Genomic DNA, 19,419 nt, shown 5'->3' with positions numbered 1-19,419 from the left:
CGATTATTTGGCAACAGAGATAAAAAAAAAAGAAATTACTCACCTTCGTGCACTAACAATGGTTCTTCGAAATGTGTCCCCATAGGTGCTCCACTGTAGGTGTTGGGCTCGTCCCGGCACTGCAGGTCGGAGACTTTCAAGAGCCGTACTTAGCCGGGCCACACATGCATGATTGGTGTCTCGTGCCGTTTACGCCTTTTATTGTCACATGGTCCGGCCCCACCAGTTCCTCTCACCCGTTCGGTCATCTGCAAAGAGAAAGAGAACCCAAGATTCCAAAGCAGGGAGGTGGGCGGGACATGGAGCACCCACGGGGACACATCTCAAAGAACCATCGTTACTGCACGAAGGCGAGTAACTTCTTCTTCTTCAAGTAGTCCCCAGGGGTGCTCCACTCTAGGTGACTCCAGAGCCGTATCCAGCCTGTCCAATTGGTGGGACCCGGAATCATGGTCTGTTCTGGCCTGAGAGAACAGCAGTAGCTACAGAGGAGTCTGTTACCATGTGTTGCACAATTGCATAGTTCTTCATGAATGTAGTGGTGGAAGACCATGTGGCCGCTCGACAAATATCTCTGAGAGATACTCCTTGTAGGAAGGCTGTAGATGTGGCCATAGTTCTAGTGGAACGAGCCTTGGGTTGAGAAGGTAGAGTTTTGTTGAGTAGAATAACATGTGATGATACATGAAACTATAAGTCTAGCAATGCGTTGAGAAGATAGCGCTTGACCTCTAGATCGTTTTGCGAGGGAGATTAATAAATGGTCGGTTTTCTGTCAGTTGCATCTCCTTTCAATGTAGAATATTAATGTTCAACGTACATCGAGGGTGTGAAGAGACACCTCATGGTGTGAGCAATGTGGCTTAGGATAGAAGATTGGAAGTACAATTGGTTCGTTAATGTGGAAGTCCGTAGAGACTTTTGGGATAAATGTCAGGTGGGGGCGAAACGACACTGATTCTGCAGTGAACTTTGTGTACGGTGGTTCAGACATCAGCACTGCCAGCTTTCTGACCCTATGAGCCGAGGTTATGGCTAACAAAAATACCAACTTAAGCGTCAGCCTATCAAGTGGAATGTTAGCCAAAGGCTCGAAGGGGAGACGTGTCAAGGTGTCCAGTACCAAGTCCAAGTTCCAGCTTGGGGGTAGGAGCCTGTGAGGAGGATTGAGGTTTGAAAGCCCTTTTAGGAACTTTCTCATCATTGGATGGGCAAACACTGACACTCCATCTATCGACATGTGGAATGCCATAATCACCGCTAGATGCATCCGTAATGATGCAACTGACAGGCCTGACTGATTGAGGTGAACAGTGTAGTCGAGAATTCGACGTAGCCTCGATGTGAATGGATTGATATGATTGTCTGTTCACCAGGTTGAGAAGCTGTGCCATTTTGCCATGTAAGTAGTTCCGGTAGCGTTTTTCCTACTGTGAATCAACACCTGCTTCACTTGTTCTGAACACTGATTCTCACCCCTCGTTGAACCAGATAAAAGCCAAACTGTCAGGTATAGTGATTTGGGTTTCGGGTGGACAAGAGAGCCGTTGTTCTGAGTGAGCAGGCTTGGGTAGGAGAGGAAAAGTATATGGACGTTTGTAGAGACATTTGATGGAGGAATGGATACCATGGTTGAGGCGGCCAGGCAAGGGTTATGAGTATGACTCTGGCTCCGTCTGTTCTGATCTTCTCTAAGACCTTGGTTATTAGAACGACTGAGGGGAATGCATAAAGTAGAGAGTTCCCCCAATGAAAGAGAAAGGCATTCCCCCAAGGATGCTTGATAGGTGCCGGCTCTGGAGCAGTAAAGGTTGCATTTCGCATTCTTGTGTGTGGCAAAGATATCTATCAAGAGAAACCCCCAGCGATGGAAAACCGTGTACAGAACATCACTGTGCATCTCCCACTCATGGTCGTGGGGAAAATGTCTACTCAACGAGTCCACTATGGCATTGTTGGTGCCCGGTAAGTAAGAAGCTACCAGCATGATCTTGTGGGGAATGCACCAGTTCCATAGGTGGATGGCCTCTGTGCAAAGAGATCAGGACCAAGCACTGCCTTGGCGATTTACATAAAACATAGTTGTGATATTATCTGTAAGGATTCTGATGGTTTTGTTGAATATGTATTTCTGGAAGTAGATGCAAGCATTGCGAACCACTCTGAGTTTGAGGAGATTTACGTGCAGGGTCACCTCGGAATTAGACCAGCATCCTTGTATGGTCATCCGTCCATATGGACTCCCCAGCCAATCAGGGAAGCATCTGTAGTTATCTGTTTTGACAGTTGCAGTCGGTGGAAGGGCATGCCTTGAAGAAGGTTGTGTGGTTTGGTCCACCATAAAAGAGATGTGAGGACATGGGTCGGAAGGTTCACATGCTTGTGAACAGTGTGTCTTGTAGGGACATACACCATTGCCAGCCATTGTTGTAGGCAGCGAAATGCGTTGTGTGTGGCTGATCATGAAGGTGATAGCAGCCATATGACCCATTACCTGTAAGCAGGTGAGAACTGAGATAGTTGGGGCATGCACAAGGACATTCAATAGGTCCTGCTTGGTTTGGAATCACTCCATAGGCAGGTAGGCCCGTGCCAAAGGAGAATCTAGACAGGCTCCTATAAAGTTCAGAGTTTGAGATGGTTTGATGATAGACTTCTGTTCGTTTATGATTAGCCCAAGTGAGTCGAAGGTTTGCCTTGCTATTGTGACCATGTAGCTCATTTCATCATATGAATGCCCTTTTATAAGGCAGTCGTCCAAGTAGGCGAAGATTATAATTCCCTGCTGACGCAGGTGGGCTGCGACTACTGCTAGCATTTTTGAGAATACTCTGGAGGCAAATGCGAGTCCGAAAATTAGGACTCAGTATTGGAAATGCTCGTTGGCAACTATGAATTGCAAGAATCGTCTGTGTGCTGGGTGAATGGCAATGTGGAAGTAAGCATCTTGTAGGTTGAGGGCCGCAAACCAATCTTTGTTGTCTAAAGAACAGATTATAGTAGTTAGCGTCACCATCTTGAATCGTTGTTTCTGTAGATGGCGATTGAGTCTGAAAAGGTTGAGTATTGGTCTCCAGTCTCCTGTTTTTTTCTCTGTGAGGAAATAAAGTGAATAAAACCTTTTCTCCATGAACTCTCTTGGTACCTTCTCCACGGCACCGATATGGAAAATGGAATGGACCTCTTGTTTCAGTAAGTCCTCGTGAGAAGGGTCCCTGAAGAGGGATGAAGTGGGGAGGGAGGAGGAAGAGATTGGAAAGGGATGGTGAAGACTTTGGTCACAATCTCCAATACCCAACAGTCTGAAGTAATCTCAGCCCATTGGAAATGGCCTTAGGTGGTGATGGAAAATTCAAGACCCTTGATTTTATTGGTAGACAGAATATGATGTTTGTGTGCCCTTGACCGAGGAGTCAAATTTGCAGTTTGGGGGCTGCTTGAGTAGACGTATGGGTGGTCTGCGTGCATCTGTGTTGAGGACACTATTTCATGCGTGGCTAATCGAAGGTGCGATGTTGTTGCTGTTGACGGATGTACAGTTGATCGTATCTCCTTTGTTGGGTGTATCACCTGCGCCTATATGGGGGCGTGTACATCCCCATGTTTTAGGGTGGTCCTGGTATCCTTTCCATAGTGGAGAATGTCATCCGTCTTTTCTGCAAACAGTCTCTGCTTTTCAAAGGGGAAGTCCTCCACTTTGCCCTGTAGTTCTTTTGCTACCCCCGCGGATGCCAGCCGTGAAGATTTTCTCATCGCTACGGCTGTGGCCGTGGAACGGGCCACTGTATCCGCCACATCCGGGGCAATCTGTAGACCTGCTCTTGCCGATCAATATCCCTCCTGCATGATCGCCTTCAAAAGCGGCCTCTTGGCCTCAGGTAGGTGTGCCATCAATTCCATCAACTTTGTATAGTTGTCAAAAGTTGTGGTTTGACAATAGGGCAGCATAATTTGAAATTCTGAGAAACAAAGTGGCTGAGGAATATACTTTCCTGACAAAGATACCCAGTTTTTTTGCTCTCTTTATCCGATGGTGTGTTTCTATATTGTGGCACCTTAGCCCTCTGTTGCACTGCATCCGCAACTAGGGAATACGGCCATGGGTGGTTGAACAGGAATTCTAGGCCCTTAGACGTTACAAAATATTTTTTGTCTGCCCATTTACTGGTTGGTGATACAGAAGACGGAGTTTGCCAAATTTCTTCAGCAACCTCCATGATCGCCTTATCGATTTGTAGTGTTGTCTTTGCCCAATGTTGAGGGTGTAGGTTTTTAAGGAGGCAGTACTGCTTGCCTTAAATTTCCTGTATTTGGACCTCTTGACTTTCTGCCACCCACTTGAACAATTCTTGAAATTGTTTGCTATCGTCCGGTGGTGACACATCTCCTGGTACTATGGCATCGTCAGGAGAGGATGACAAGAGGTCAGTGGGAGAGGCATCAGATTGGGGATCTTCAACCTCTGACAGTTGACCCTCTTCAGGTTCTGACTGATGTGATTTTTGCATCAGGCTATGGGGGGGCTTAGTTGAAATTTGTTGCTCTTGTGTCCTTGTTAGGGAGGAACAATATCTGGGCGATCGGTAGCAACACGGGGCTCGCCTGTGTGAACAAGACCAGTGGTGATAAGAAGATGGTCTAGAATGGTGATAATGTTGCTCAGAAAGTGATGGTGAAGACTGTCTGGGGGACCTCACTCTCCTATATCGGCTGTATCGTAATGACCGCAGAAACAGCATAGGAGAATGCAGATAGCTTAGCAACCATGATGGCGAAAGGGAGTACCATCCCCGATATCCTGCTTCGTATCTACATATTGCCGAATGGTATGGAGGAGAATACCTCTGCCTGGGAGAGTATAAGCGTGCTGAAGCATGTTCACAGTACACACTCGGCACAGGTGAACTCCGTGGAGGAGATAAGGATGGTGCCGGAGAAAAAGTGGGTGAAGGAGAAACAGAAAAACGGTTGTCATCAGACTTTGCCGCTGTTTTTCTCGGTGCCGCTCCCAGCTTGGAATGGCTCAGTGTGGACAAGGTAGGTGCTGGTTCCAATGATGTCAGTGCTGGTGGTGTCGGTGCTGGTATGGGCATCCAATGTTTCCGACGCCGTCGGTGCCCGTTCTGGCAGCACCAGGGCTGGTGGCTTTCTTGTTGGCACCGTGGTCGGTGCCCTTGTTGTTGGCACCATCTTTGCTGTCGTCACCGTGATCGGCACTTTTGCTGTCAGCACTGTTTCACGTGTTGGCACCGGCGTTGGTGCCTTTTTCTGTTTTGTAGTCAGTGTTTTTGTGCTACTGGAGATGGTGCCAGATGTCTACAGTTTATTTCCCATGCTTACCCTGCTAGTAGGAACCGCAGACAGAGAGCAAGTTGGAGAAGCCCTTATTTTCTTTGTGGGGGCTGTGCCTGGCGAAGACGCACTCCGCTTGTGAGGTGCTTCTGGGTTTGAGGGTGGCATGGAGGAGTTTGAAGGCTGGAATGCCTTACTGAACATAATCATTCTCATACGCATTTGTTTATCTCTGCGGGCTCTGGCCGTGAGTTTTAAGCAATGGGTGCACTTTTGTGGAATGTGCGCCTTTCCAGGCAGTGAATACATGACGCATGTCCGTCCGAAGTTGGCATTAGTTCACAGCAGATTCCACATTTTTTGAAACCTGATGAACCAGGTATTCTTTTCTCTTCCTTGTCTTTGTATATATATTATTAGTTTAATTATTTTTTTAAACAGTCCAACAGGGAAAACGAAATCTAAGATTTTTTTTGTAAATAACAAATGAACTGAGTAATACATAAGTAGACTATGACTAAACTAACTATATATACAAGATAACTTTAACTAAACTAATTTTTGTTTGAATCTCTGACAGGATTGAAGAAAGAGGCAGAGCTCCGTCTGTGACCGAAGATGGTAGAGAGGAACTGGCAGGGCCAGACCGTGCAACGATCAAAGGCATAAACAGCACGAGACACCAATCGCACATGCGCAGTCCGGCTGACTATGGCTCTTGAAGTCTCCAACCTGTGGCGCCGGGATGAGCCCGACACCTACAGTGGAGCACCCATGGGGACTACTCAAAGAAGAACTCATTTTCTAAAAAACATTTGCTATGGGTGCTGATGTGTTTGCTCCTCACTTAAACTAATCATTGGGCATTTGCTTGTAAGGACTAGACTGGAAGCACTTTCTTTCATGTTTTCTAAGACAAGAAGAAATTTCACATATTTGAGTGTCACTCAGATACAAGGTAAGACATTTTATAGCTGGAAAATGTACTAATTAGACTCAATTATAACACAATTGACATATCCCAGAATGAAAAGGTCTAGGAAAACTCACTCTGTCCTTGTAAGATGCTCATTTTCCTTCTATTTAATTTATCCGATATGGAAGTTCACTGTTTTATGGACGTAGCTGTAGTGATCATTCAGATTTTATGATTAAAATGAAGGTTACCCATATCACTCTTTGTAAGAGGATTTCACTGTAAGTGGAGACCACTTTTCCATAGCCATAATTCAAGTGTTAGAGTAATGGGAAAATACCAGAGTTTGAAAAATTCACTCCCACCTCTTACCACTAAAGAGTAAAAAGCTTAGCTTTCAAAGAAAAAGGGCTTAAGATACCAATATCAGCAGGATTTCAAATTATTATTCATTATGTGTATGACTATAGTTGGGCGGCTGTCCCATTTCTGCAGGGAAGGGGTTAAAGCAGCCTGGAGGGAGCCTTGGCAGAGCCCTGGTCCATTAGGAAATGGCTTATAAGAAGCCAATCAGAGGGCAGCTTGCTAAAGAAGCAAGGTTATAAGCAGTTGCTCAGTCGAGCAACGGGCAATTGGATCCTGACCAGGAAGCGTGCAAGACTGGCTCCCAGTGAAGGACAAGCACCTTCAATAGAGCACTGCTAGGCAGGCTCAGGGGCGCTAGAGAAAAAGAACATAAAAACATAACAAAAGCCATACTGCATCAGACCAAAGGTCTATCTAGCCTAGAACCCTGTCTGCCAACAGTGGCCAATGCCAGATGCCCCAGAGGGAGTGAACAGAACATGGAATCATCAAGCAATCCTTCTCCCATCACTCATTTCCAGAACTTTGACAGAGCCTAGGGACACCATTCCTATCCATCCTGGCTAATAGACATTGATGGACCTAACCTCCATGAATTTATCTAGTTCTTTCTTGAACCCTGTTAAAGTCCTGGTCTTAACAACCTCCTTTAGCAAGGAATTCCACAGGCTGACCGTATGCTGTGTTAAGAAAAACTTTTTTGGGGTTTGTTTTAAACCTGCTGCCTATTAATTTCATTAGGTGACCTCTAGATCTTACGTTATCGGAACAAGTACATATTTTTCCTTATTCACTTTTTCCACACCAGTCATGATTTTATCGACCTCTACCATGTCAAACACCTAATCATTTTGTTGCTTCTCTGAATCTTTTCCAGTGCCAATATATCTTTTTTGAGATGTGGCGGCCATATCTACAGGCAGTCCCCGACTTACGTGGATCCGACTTACGTCGGATCCCTAGATACGAACGGGGTGAGGCAACTCCCGCACATGCGCAGCAGCATTCCCGGGGCTCGCTCACCTGGGTCCTAGGATCCTCCTCCTCCTCGGGCCGGCTCAGACTGGGGTCCCGCAGAGCTGCCGGGCAGAGGAAAAGTGCCTCCCCACGCCCGCTGCCCCCCCCCCGCCAGCAACAGGCTGCCCCCTCCCCTGAGCAACAGGCTGCCGAACAGACAAAAGCAGCCTCTCCGCCCCTCCTCCCCTCTATACATGCCAGGCTCCCGGAGCGCAGCAGCGTCCCCGGGGCTCGCTCACCTGGGTCCTAGAATCCACCTCCTCCTCCTCTTCGGCCGGCTCCAACTGGCCTCTGCCTGCAGCAGTTGGCCACAGGGACAAGGATCCCGCAGAGCTGCCGGGCAGAGGAAAAGTGCCTCCCCACGCCCGCTGCCCCCCCCCCCCCCGCGGCCTCGCATCCTGCACGCCTCGCCCCTCCCCCTCTGCCAGCAACAGGCTGCCCCATCCCCTGAGCAACAGGCTGCCGAACAGCAGACAAAAGCAGCCTCTCCGCCCCTCCTCCCCCTATACATGCTGGGCTCCCTAGGCAAACAAAGACTCCACCAAAACAAACAAAGTGCTGGCCTCATTGTGTTAGCAAAAAAAGGACCCTCCTCCTAGAACCCTGGGTGGTGTGTGGAAATAAAGCTATTAGCTCAAAGCATGGTGCAGAGCTGTTTGGTATTTGATGAGTTACTCCTTTAGTCCTGAGTTTGTCACAGGGACAGAAATAGATGTGAAATCTTCTGAACAGGGGAACAGACAGCAAAACAAACATTAGAAGGGAGTTAACCTTTCCCTATGCTATCCAAAACTAAAAAAAATGTTTGGCTAGAGTTTCCCCTACAATATGTACCAGTTCCGACTTACATACAAATTCAACTTAAGAACAAACCTACAGTCCCTATCTTGTACGTAACCCGGGGACTGCCTGTATATGCATTATTCAAGATGTGGGCGTACCATTGGTTTATAGACAGGCAATCAGATGTTCTCTATTTTATTCTCTGTTCCTTTTCTAATGATTCCTAACCTTCTGTTTGCTTTTTTGACTGCCACTGCACATTGAGTGGATGTTTTCAGAGAACTATCCATTATGACTCCAATTATCTCTCTCAGTTGTAGCTAAATTAGTCCCCATCATATTCTATGTATAGTTGGGATTATTTTTTCCAATGTGCATTATTTTACATTTATCAACATTACATTTCATTTGCCATTTTGTTGCCCAATCACTTAGTTTGGTGAGATCTTTTTAAAGTGCTTCACAGTCTACTTTGGTCTTAACTATCTTGAGCAGTTTGGTATCATCTGCAAATTTTGCCACCTCACTGTTTACTCCTTTCTCTAGATCGTTTATAAATAAGTTGAATAGAATAGGTCCCAGGACAGACCTTGGGGGACACCACTAGTTACCTCTCTCCATTCTGCAAACTTACCATTTACTCCTACCCTTTGTTTTATGTCTTTTAACCAGTTATCGATCCAAGAGAGGACCTTCCCTCTTATCCCATGACAACTTACTTTACTTTGGTAAGGGACCTTGGTGAGGGACTTTGTCAAATGCTTTCTGGAAATCGAAGTGCACTGTATCCACTGGATCCCCTTTGTCCACATGTTTGTTGATCCCCTCAAAGAACTCTAATAGATTAGTAAGGTATGATTTTCCTTTATAGAAACCATGTTGAGTTTTTCCCCAACAAATTATGTTCATCTATGTGTCTTGACAATTTTATTCTTTACTATAGTTTCAACTAATTTGACCACTATGGATGTTAGACTTACCAGTCTGTAGTCCCCAGGATCACCTATAGAGCTCTTTTTAAGTATTGGCGTCACATTAGCCATCTTCCAGTCATTAGGTACCGAAGCAGATTTAAAGGGTAGGTTACAAACCACAGTTAAGATTTCTGCAATTTCCCATTTCAGTTCTTTCAGAACATTTGGGTGAATGCCAGCTGATCCTGGTGACTTGTTACTGTTGAGTTTATCAATTTGTTCCAAAAGCTCCTCTAAGGACCTCAATCTGGAACAATTCCTCAGATTGTCACCTGAAAAGAATGGCTCTGGTTTGGGAATCTTCCCTTAGCCGTGAAGACTGAAACAAATAATTCATTTAGCATCTCTGCAATGACCGATCATCTTAGAGTGGTCATAGACTCATAGACTTTAAGGTCAGAAGGGACCATTATGATCATCTAGTCTGACCCCCCTGCACAGTGTAGGCCACAGAATCTCACCCACCCCTCCTAGAATAATCCTCTCACCTATATCTCAGATATTGAAGCCTTCAAATACTTTGAAGACCCCAAGATGCAGAGATCTTCCAGCTGTGATCTGTACTCCATGCTACAGAGGAAGGCGAAAAACCTCCAGGGTCTCTGCCAATCTACCCTGGAGGAAAATTCCTTCCCGGCCCCAAATATGGCGATCAGCTAAACCCTGAGCATGTGGGCAAGACTCACCAGCCAGACACCCAGAAAGTTATCTATAGTAACTCCTATCATCCCTCCATTGACCTATTTCCCACTGATAATGAATGGTCAATTAGTTACCAAGAATGGTCCTTTGGCTTCTCAGTCATTCAGGGGCCCCACTGGTTGTTTAGCAGGCTTCCTGCTTCTGATGCACTTAAAAATATTTTGCTATTTTTTATTTTTTGGCTAGCTGTTCTCCAAACTCCTTTTTGGCTTTTTTTATTATATTTTGACACTTAATTTGACAAAGCTTATGCTGCTTTCTATTTTCCACACTGGGATTTGACTTCCACTTCTTAAAATTATGTCTTTATCTGTCACTGCTTCTTTTACTTGGTTGTTAAGCCACAATGGCATTTTTTTAGTTCTCTTACTGTGTTTTTTAATTTGAGGGTATACATTCAAGTTGGGCCTCTATTATGGTGTCTTTGATATTTTCCATGCAGCTTTCAGGGATATTACTTTTTTCACAGTGTGTCTCAATTTTTGTTTAACTAACCTCCTCATTTTTGTCTTGTTCCCCTTTCTGAAATTAAATATCATAGTGTTGGGCTGCTGAGGTATTTTTCCCATTACAGGGATGTTAAATTTTATTACATTATGGCTGCTATTTCCAAGTGGTCCAATTATATTTACCTCTTGGACCAGATCCTGTGCTCTCCTTAGGACTAAATCAAGAATTGCCTCTCTCCTTGTGGGTTCCAGACCCAGACTACGTCTAGACTACAATGATGTATCGGAAAAAGGTATGCAAAACGCGCTCCATAATTTGCTTACCTTTTTCCAATTTTTTTTCAGGAAATGCTTTTCCAAAATTTGGCCCGTCTACACTGGGCCAAATTTCAGAAAATCTTCCTCTTTCAGAAGAGCCCTTCTTCCTTGTGGAAGGAGGAAAACTGCTCTTCCACAAAAAAATAGCGTTTCAAGGAAAAATCCCATAGTCTAGACGTAGCCCTAGCTCCTCCAAGAAGCAGTCATTTAAGGTATCAGGAAATTTTATCTCTGCATCCCGTTGTGAGGTGACGTGTACTCAGTCAATATGGGGAGAGTTTAAATCCCCCACTATTATTGAGTTTTTTTTATTTTAATAGCCTCTCTAATCTCCTTTAGCATTTCATAGTCACTAACAGTATCCTGGTCAAGTGGTCAATAATATATACCTATTGCTATATTCTTATTATGAGAGCATGGAATTACTATCCATAGAGTTTCTATGGAACATTTTGGTTCATTTACGATTTTTACTTCATTTGATTCTACATTTTCTTTCATGGATAATGCCACTCTCCTACCAGCACAACCTGCTCTGTCCTTCTGATACATTTTGTACTCTGGCCTACTACCTGCCAGGCTGTGGCCATGACACAAGGGCCAAGAAGGTGCAAGGGTCTCAGAGGAAGTGGCTCAGGGAACAGGAGGCACTAGAGGGGAGTTTAGGAGGGAAGGACAAGGCAGCCACCAGAGGGTCCCTGGTATAGGACCGAGAGTAGTAGGCAGGCCTTGGTCCCCCCACTTTCTCTTTGTACCACACCTTGCTATGAGGGAAAGTAGACTGTATTGTCCATGGCTTTCCCCTCAGGCAAGGAGCTAGATTTTGGGGCTGCAGTTGGCCACAGTGGCAGGTGAGCCTGAGGACTGCTGATACACCCAAAAGGGGGCAAGATACCAGAGTAGTGGGCACTGCCAGGGGACGCTGCGGTCATGAGAGTGACACGTGTCTAAGGATAGCCAGCAGAACAATGAGTGAGGCACCAGCCAGAAGAAAACACCCAGCTGTGACAGACTGCGACCAGAAGGAGGTGCCATGGCAGTGAGAAAACCCCACTACAATGATAATCTTCAAAAGCTGAACAGAATGGAAACCAATGCAGCATTGCCTTCTTGAGTCTGCATATAGCTGCAATCTCTCAGTTGAAACTTTAATGAAACTGACAAGATTCTAGTCAGGGCTGTAGTAAGATGAGGGCCTGAAACATAAGCCCATGTATCAAAGGTCAGGTATGAGGCTTGAGGGCTAGACAGCAATGGTCAAGATTTTGCTAATATAAAGTAAAGTTAAGCTGTGAGCAAGATGCAGGCCCTGCTCACAGAAAATGGCAAGAACAAGGCTGATATTACAGAAACATTCATACCTAAGAAGTACAAGGCACAGGCTGTAAGCACGTTCTAGAGGGGTCATAACAGAACACCAAATTCATAAATATCTTCATACGAACACCCCTTCTCCCCCCCACAAATAACATACTGGGTTCAGGACTGGGTATGAGTTGACAGTATGATGGGAAGTAATGGAAACCCCCTTTTCTGTAAGGTAAGGGATGGTAACTAGCTAAGGGTATGTCTACACTACCCCGCTAGTTCGAACTAGCGGGGTAATGTAGGCATACCGCACTTGCAAATGAAGCCCGGGATTTGAATTTCCCGGGCTTCATTTGCATAAGCGGGGAGCCGCCATTTTTAAAACCCCGCTGGTTCGAACCCCGTGCAGCGCGGCTACACGGGGCACGAACTAGGTAGTTCGAACTAGGCTTCCTAGTTCGAACTACCGTTACTCCTCGTGAAATGAGGAGTAACGGTAGTTCGAACTAGGAAGCCTAGTTCGAACTACCTAGTTCGTGCCCCGTGTAGCCGCGCTGCACGGGGTTCGAACCAGCGGGGTTTTAAAAATGGCGGCTCCCCGCTTATGCAAATGAAGCCCGGGAAATTCAAATCCCGGGCTTCATTTGCAAGTGCGGTATGCCTACATTACCCTCCTAGTTCAAACCAGGAGGGTAGTGTAGACATACCCCAACAGAGGGTGATAACCTGAGTGATGTGTAACTTGTTTGTACCTGTGTATAAAAGTGCACCCCAAAGGGTGGTCATCGACTGACCATGAGGAGATGCTACAATCCAGAGTGTTTAGCTGGGTGTTAATCCATTGTCACAGCGTACATATGTATAGTGGCGCAGCGGCGAGTCTGTTCACTGACCAGTCTTCTGAAGAAGTGGGTTGTGTCCATGAAAGATCACGATACCATCTACATGGTTTGTTAGTCTATAAAGTGCTACCAGACCATTTCTTGTTTTTTAAGTTTATCCCATACAGACTAACTCGGCTACTCCCTGAAGTTTCAGAATAGAAAAAGTGCACAGGAGGGAGAAGCAGCAAACAATACTTTCACTGAATTGCTACATAAAATGAAGGGAAAAATAGAACAGGCTGCAGAGCACACTAGGGGCAACTCCATGCATTAATATGGAGCTGCGACTTGATTGCAGGGAAGTGAATAAAAAAGATTTTCAAAGTGAAAAAGCGAGATTAAGCAGGTTAACAAGAATTGATGTATTAATTTATGGAGATGCCCCCAAAAAGTTAACTGCAGCATGTAAGGGCACTCCCACAATCCATCTGGCATGCAGACAACAGCAACAGACACTGGGGGAACAAAATCAGTTTTTATAAGCATGGGTAACTACCCCCACCCTAATCTTAGAGTCAGGATAAAAATCCGGAGTGCCAGTTCCCAACTGCTCTGACCCATGGAAAAACACTCTGCATTCAGCTGAAAATGTACCCTTCTTTCTGAAATATTCTTACATACCGGTATGTTTTCCTTTATATCCTTTCTCAGTTTGCTAAACTTGCTGCTGCTACCTGTACATTAAGACAACTTCGAGAGTCAAATCTCTCTCGGCTCAAGTCTCCTATCTTCTTAAACAGCTCTTCACCCTCTCCCCTTTCTGCCACCTCTCCTCCTTTTGACTCTCTCTTTCTGTTAAAAGTTAAATGTTAGTTTTTACAGACACCTTCAAAATATAAAGCAATTAAAGACAGAACAGAATAAAAAAAACAGAAAACAAGGTAAAAACTTTGCTTTAAATAAATGCAGTAAATTAATTATTTTAACCCTTCAGGAATGCAACAGCTGGAATTACTCCCAACTGTCCTGAAGATAAGGTTGCTAAGCAACAGACATGCAGACTCTAATTCTAATCTGAACCACTGACTCATATTTGAAACATGGGCTTTTCTTATTTCAATATACCTGTATAGCAGAGTTTTTAAATAATGTTTAATATAAAGTAATGGAAAATGCCATAGGTTACTAAGTTTATACAACACATTTGGCAAACATTAACATACATTTTTATAATTTTATTAAAAGTTTTAAATAAGGTAATAGCTTACTGATTTAAAAGTTTAATGCTTTTATTTATTTTTCCAATTTTTTTGTTTATCTTATTTTGTACAGTTATAAACGTAATTTTGGCACCATTTGTTTTTAATTGTAAGTTGTCCTGTAAGTCATGATTTTGTTGTATGTTGTGTGTGATATTTTTATTCTTATTACTTTTATCTTGTTGCAACAAACATCAATTTTATACTTTTTTTTTTTATGTGATACCACACTATTTTACTATTCATTATGTTTGGGGTATAATCATGTTATGAATACTATTTTTTTTGCAAAGTTCAAAAAGGTTTCACTTACAAATAGATGTACATATATTTCTGATTCAACAAATAATGCACATAATTGGGTGCTTTCGAGCCTTATCTGATTTGTGGTCTCTGGGGGCTCTGTTGGAGTCTGTCGTGTTGACTAATTGTGCATAGTTAACATGTTAGACGGGACCACAAGCATGCACGGAGCTAAAAGTTTATCATCATTGACGGAGCAAAGGACCTGTCAGGAACCCATAGGGACAACCCTGCCTGACTAATGACACGGATTTGTCTAAAACAAGGATTTTAAACCAGATCAAATCAAGTTAATCTGGTTTGAAAATTTTTGTGTACACACAGTACACGCCACACTAATTCTGCATTATTGAGAACTCCGGCATCTTCTTGCAATGTGGGCTACATTTGCTTTGAATTGTTCATGTGAACACAGTTGTTGCACACCACCTGTTTGCATACTTCCAAAGGCTACCCCCACAGAGTCATGTTGGTCATCAGTGGCCTGTCCACAATGCTGGATTTATACACAATCTAATTAAGCTACATTTTAGGGCCTCAGATTACAAGAGCCCTCTAAATACAAAAACTTATTTGCGTCCTCACATATGTACCAGTATATATGCAAATATAAAATGTTATTATTTCTATTTTCATAGTTCTTTCTATTAGAATACAGGAGGTCCCCGCTTTACAACTGCCCGATTTACGCACCCCCACACTTATGACCTTTTCCATAAGTGCGGAAGGGGCTGACATCCCTGATTTATGTCCTCAGCCCCACATTTACGACAGTGTACGACGCCTGTCCTAAATGTGGGTTTGAGTTGCGACACTATCCCCAGAGCCGATCGCGTTGTAAGTCGGGGACAGCCTGTAATACATATTTTTTGGTAATGCTACCAGGCCTCTTAAACTTGACATAATTTAGGGTCTCAATGTCTTAATCCGTCCCTGCCTGTCCATTTATCTGCATGCCCTCTCATGTTTGGTGTCAAATTTCCAAAACAAAACGTCTCTGTTTTAAAAGCTGGCATAGACACAGCTTTTTCCATTTGTTCATAGATCCTGGAATATCATTTTCACAATACAACTTTGGCAGCTCTCCAGAACCCCTATAATATGCCTCACACAGACCACTGGAGTTATGCTGAGACTTGGGATCTCAGCATCATCAGGGGAGAAGTGTAGATTGAGGAAATTCTTGTGGTTAGCCATGGGAACAAAGACTCTTTTGTGGACATTTCCCAACAGATGTTCTTGTGGCGTCATTGCCAGGATGTCAACCAGATAAAAAGCAAGCAGCTCAGGAGAGAAGTTAATTCAAAACAAGGGACAAAAGTAGATAATCCAGCCAAGATGTGTGACTAATCAATATTCTGGCAAAGTGTACAAGATTCAATATGTCTATAGTACAAATCAGTCCTGACACCACTTGGTGCCTTTTGCACCCTAACACTGAGGACAATCAGCACACTCATCAGAGAATGAGCAGGAAGATGCTGGACAAGACCTGTCCCCTAAGCACCAAGTTCTTTTTGGACCCAGAACACTGACATTGGCTGGATGAAAGGACAGGCCCAGTCCTGCCTTGTTGTACCATGCTACAATTCCTGCCCTGCATTGTCTGAGCCCAAATCCCAGACAGAGACCCAAGAAGGTGATCCCTTGGAGGGAACTTCAGCATTTATTTATTATTATTCGTTGTACAGGTTGTACCTCTCTTAACTGGGACTCTTTGGTCTGGCAACATCTGTGGTCCAGCAGCAGGACCATGGATGTTTCTATACCACAGAGCCCAGGTATAGGGAGGTTGGGCCATGGGGAAGGAGCGGTGGGGATGTGTGAGGAGACTCAGCCAGGAAATAGGTCACAGGGTGCAGAGGGGCAGGCAGCACAGCAGGGAGCTCTAGCCCCTGTGGCCAGCCAGGCAGTAGCGGGGGGCCAGCAGTGGCAGCCAAGGAGCTGTGGCCCCAGCTGTGGAACTCAGGACAGCAGTAGCAGGTGCAGAACTCTATCCTGAACTGTGGAGCTCCAGCCCCAGCAGCAACCAGAGAGCTTTATCCCCTGCTGTGGCACTCCGACCCCCACAGCAGCCACGGCCGGGCAGGCAGCAGGACAGCACGGGGTATGATGGGAGGGGCCTCCCCTGGTCTGGCAAATCCCCTCATTTGGGCCCAGTCGGGTCCTGAAAGTGCCGGATGAGGGAGGTCCAACCTGTACTGAGATTCTGGATCTCATTTCGGGTGCCCAATGGCCTCAGTCATTGTTGACAGATGTGAGCTAGGAGTATTTCCATGTATCAAGCCTCCACCTCCCTCGATCCATGCTGCATGTTCAGTACCCTTATATGCTTCCAAAACGGCAACTGCTCTGCAATGCAATCAACCTGTGTGACATGCTAAATCCATGATTAATAACTGTTTTTGAGGCCAAGGCATAGAGGGCCTTGCTCATCCTTTCCCCTTCCCTCATCTGTCCTAAAGGTGAAACTCATGCCTCCCATATTTCCTGACTTAAAATGGCAGCCACTAATGGCACCTCAAAACCTCTAACTATAACAGATTTGAATGACAAAAGCATGCATTTGTGCAAAAATCACCAATTTATAGAGACAGTGAGAACAGACAGGGGAAAAATGTTAGGTTAGAGTTCATTGTTTCCATGAAGCATAAATGGATACCGTATGGTCAATAAACTCACTAACAATTCTACTCCCGCTGGGGTACAAATGACAATATATATAGCCACAGCACCTGCAATGGCTAAACCATCAAGGACAGGGGTTCTGTGGAGACCTAAGAGGCTGACCAATCTGAGAAGGGGAGAAAAAAAGGAAGATTCAGGATGAGATGATTGCAGAATTTGTGGCAAACTCCCAGAGGAAAACCAGACTGACAGAGTCAGAGGATTAAATGAGGACCAAGAGAGAAACACACGCAGCTCTCCCAGAAGACTATGGCAATGGCCAGGGTCAGTAATGCCACAGTCAAAGATAAAACAGAAAGGGACAAGGAGATGCTGAGGCAACTCACGGAAGCTATCTTGAGCCAGAATGCTCTCCTCCAAATAATGCTTCTAGGTAGGCCAGCAGGCCCCTAACTTGGGATCCAGCCATGTCCTTCAGCCCCTGCACAATATAGACTTCTGGAACCAATAGCAACTCCTCCCAACTGTACTCAGAACAGCAGTTCTACCAGTAGCCATTGTTCTCTCAAATACACATCTGTGGCTTGAAGCTTTCCACCCAGCCTTGTTCTGTTTGGTTTATTACCTGTTTTGCTTGCACTGTTGATTTAATTAAAGGTTTGTTGATAAGCACACTGTTAGTAGATTGTTTAGTTAAATGTATCTTCAAAGATAAAAACAACTGATTTAATTAAACTTTCTTTTTGTTTTTTTCTTGTTCTTTCATAAAATAAATGCTTACAATCCATCCAATACAAGCCATTAACTTAGAAAAGCCTTAAAATAAAGCTGAGATAACTGATAGTGATTTACAAAAAAATACATAGGAAGCATTTCACTTCACTACCCATCTGAAATGTATTTATGTAAATATCTATTGCCTAATTCTTCCTAGGAGTGTCTATGTTTTAGCAATACAGTAAAACTCCGATGGTCTGGCAACTGACGGTCCGGCACTCCTGATGGTCCGGCACCATCAGGAACCCGGAAGTGCTCCGGGCAGCCGGACCATTGGAGCTGCTCTGCCCCCAGCTTCTCCGATTCAGCCGCTGCTAAAACTGCGCTGAATCCGGGAAGCAGGGGGCAGAACAGCTGGAGTACTGCCGGGTAGGTCCAGTAGCACTGCCCCTCGGGACTGCGGGACCAACCCAGCAGCACCCCAGCCGTCCCGGATTCAGCCGCTGCTGAAATTGACCAGGGCTGACTCCAGAAAGCCCGGGGCAGAGCAGCTTTGCCTCTGGCTTTCTGGAGTCAGCCGCTGATCAGTATCAGCAGCGGCTGACTTGGGGACACCTGGGGCAGAGCAGCTGGGGTGCTGCTGGGTTGGTCCAGTAGCGCCGAGGAGCGGCGCTGCGGGACCAATCCGTCAGCACCACAGCTGCTCTGCCCCAGGCGTCCCCAAGAGCAGCTGGGGTGCTGACGGGTTGGTCTCGCGGCACCAAGGGTCGGCGCTACCGGACCAACCCAGCAGCACCCCAGCTGCTCTGCTGCAGGCGTCCCCGATTCAGCCGCTGCTGAAACTGACCAGCAGCGGCTGAATCGGGGACTCCTCGGGCAGAGCCGGACTATCAGAAGGGAGGGCTATGAGGGGGTCTAGGGTAACATCCCCCCACCCCACCCCACCCCAGACCCCTCATAGCCCCCCTTCTGATAGTCTGGCATATCTGATAATCCGGCACCCCCTGGGTCCTAAAGGTGCCGGATTATCGGAAGTTTACTGTACTACCAGGAATTTTACCATGTTCATGTACCAGATGGATAAACTTGTAAGCATCTGTTTTAACACATAGTCTGACTTGGATTCATAGTTTGTGGTTCAGGCCTCAGGTCTTACAGCAGGCCCAGAGCTCCATGATCTGTCTGTCTATTATATATAGAACTCAAAAACTTCTTTCTTCACCATTCTCATTGCTGCTGGTCATCCCAGGCTGTAGAACGATCCTTTCCCCCTCATCTCACACTCATTTCCCAAGCTCATAAATGGTACTGAACACTGTGTAGATGATCAAATAATTGATTCTCTAGTTTCAACACCATAGCATAGTCCTATTTCTCTGACTTGCTCTTACTCTCACTGCTTCAGAGTGCTCTCCTAATGCCACCATAGAACATTACCATCTGTATTGTGATATGCAAAGTCCAATGCTGAATTCATCCAGCTTTGGCGGCAGCTTCCTGTTTATGGTTGTCATTGTAGGGGTGTGGAACACTGTTGGAGCCACACCGGCAACAGCATTTCAA

General features: G+C 45.3%; 1 protein-coding gene across 5 annotated transcripts in view; it reads right to left on the bottom strand.

Moving 5' to 3' along the window:
• EIPR1 (EARP complex and GARP complex interacting protein 1) overlaps positions 1-19,419 on the bottom strand; it is a 198,054-nt gene that overhangs the window by 66,858 nt on the left and 111,777 nt on the right. The window contains exon 1 of one of the 5 annotated variants that reach the window (XM_025187951.2): positions 13,631-13,768. The exons of the other annotated variants lie outside the window; for them this stretch is intronic. The gene's annotated coding sequence lies outside the window, so the exon portion shown is untranslated. Of the gene's footprint in view, positions 1-13,630; positions 13,769-19,419 lie in introns of those variants that run through there. 5 annotated transcript variants of the gene reach the window in all.

Source organism: Pelodiscus sinensis, chromosome 3 (assembly GCF_049634645.1).
Source record: "Pelodiscus sinensis isolate JC-2024 chromosome 3, ASM4963464v1, whole genome shotgun sequence".
NCBI classification, from domain to species: Eukaryota; Metazoa; Chordata; order Testudines; family Trionychidae; genus Pelodiscus; species Pelodiscus sinensis.
Note: the sequence above shows the minus strand (reverse complement) of the source record. Positions and strands in the feature narration are given on the sequence as shown.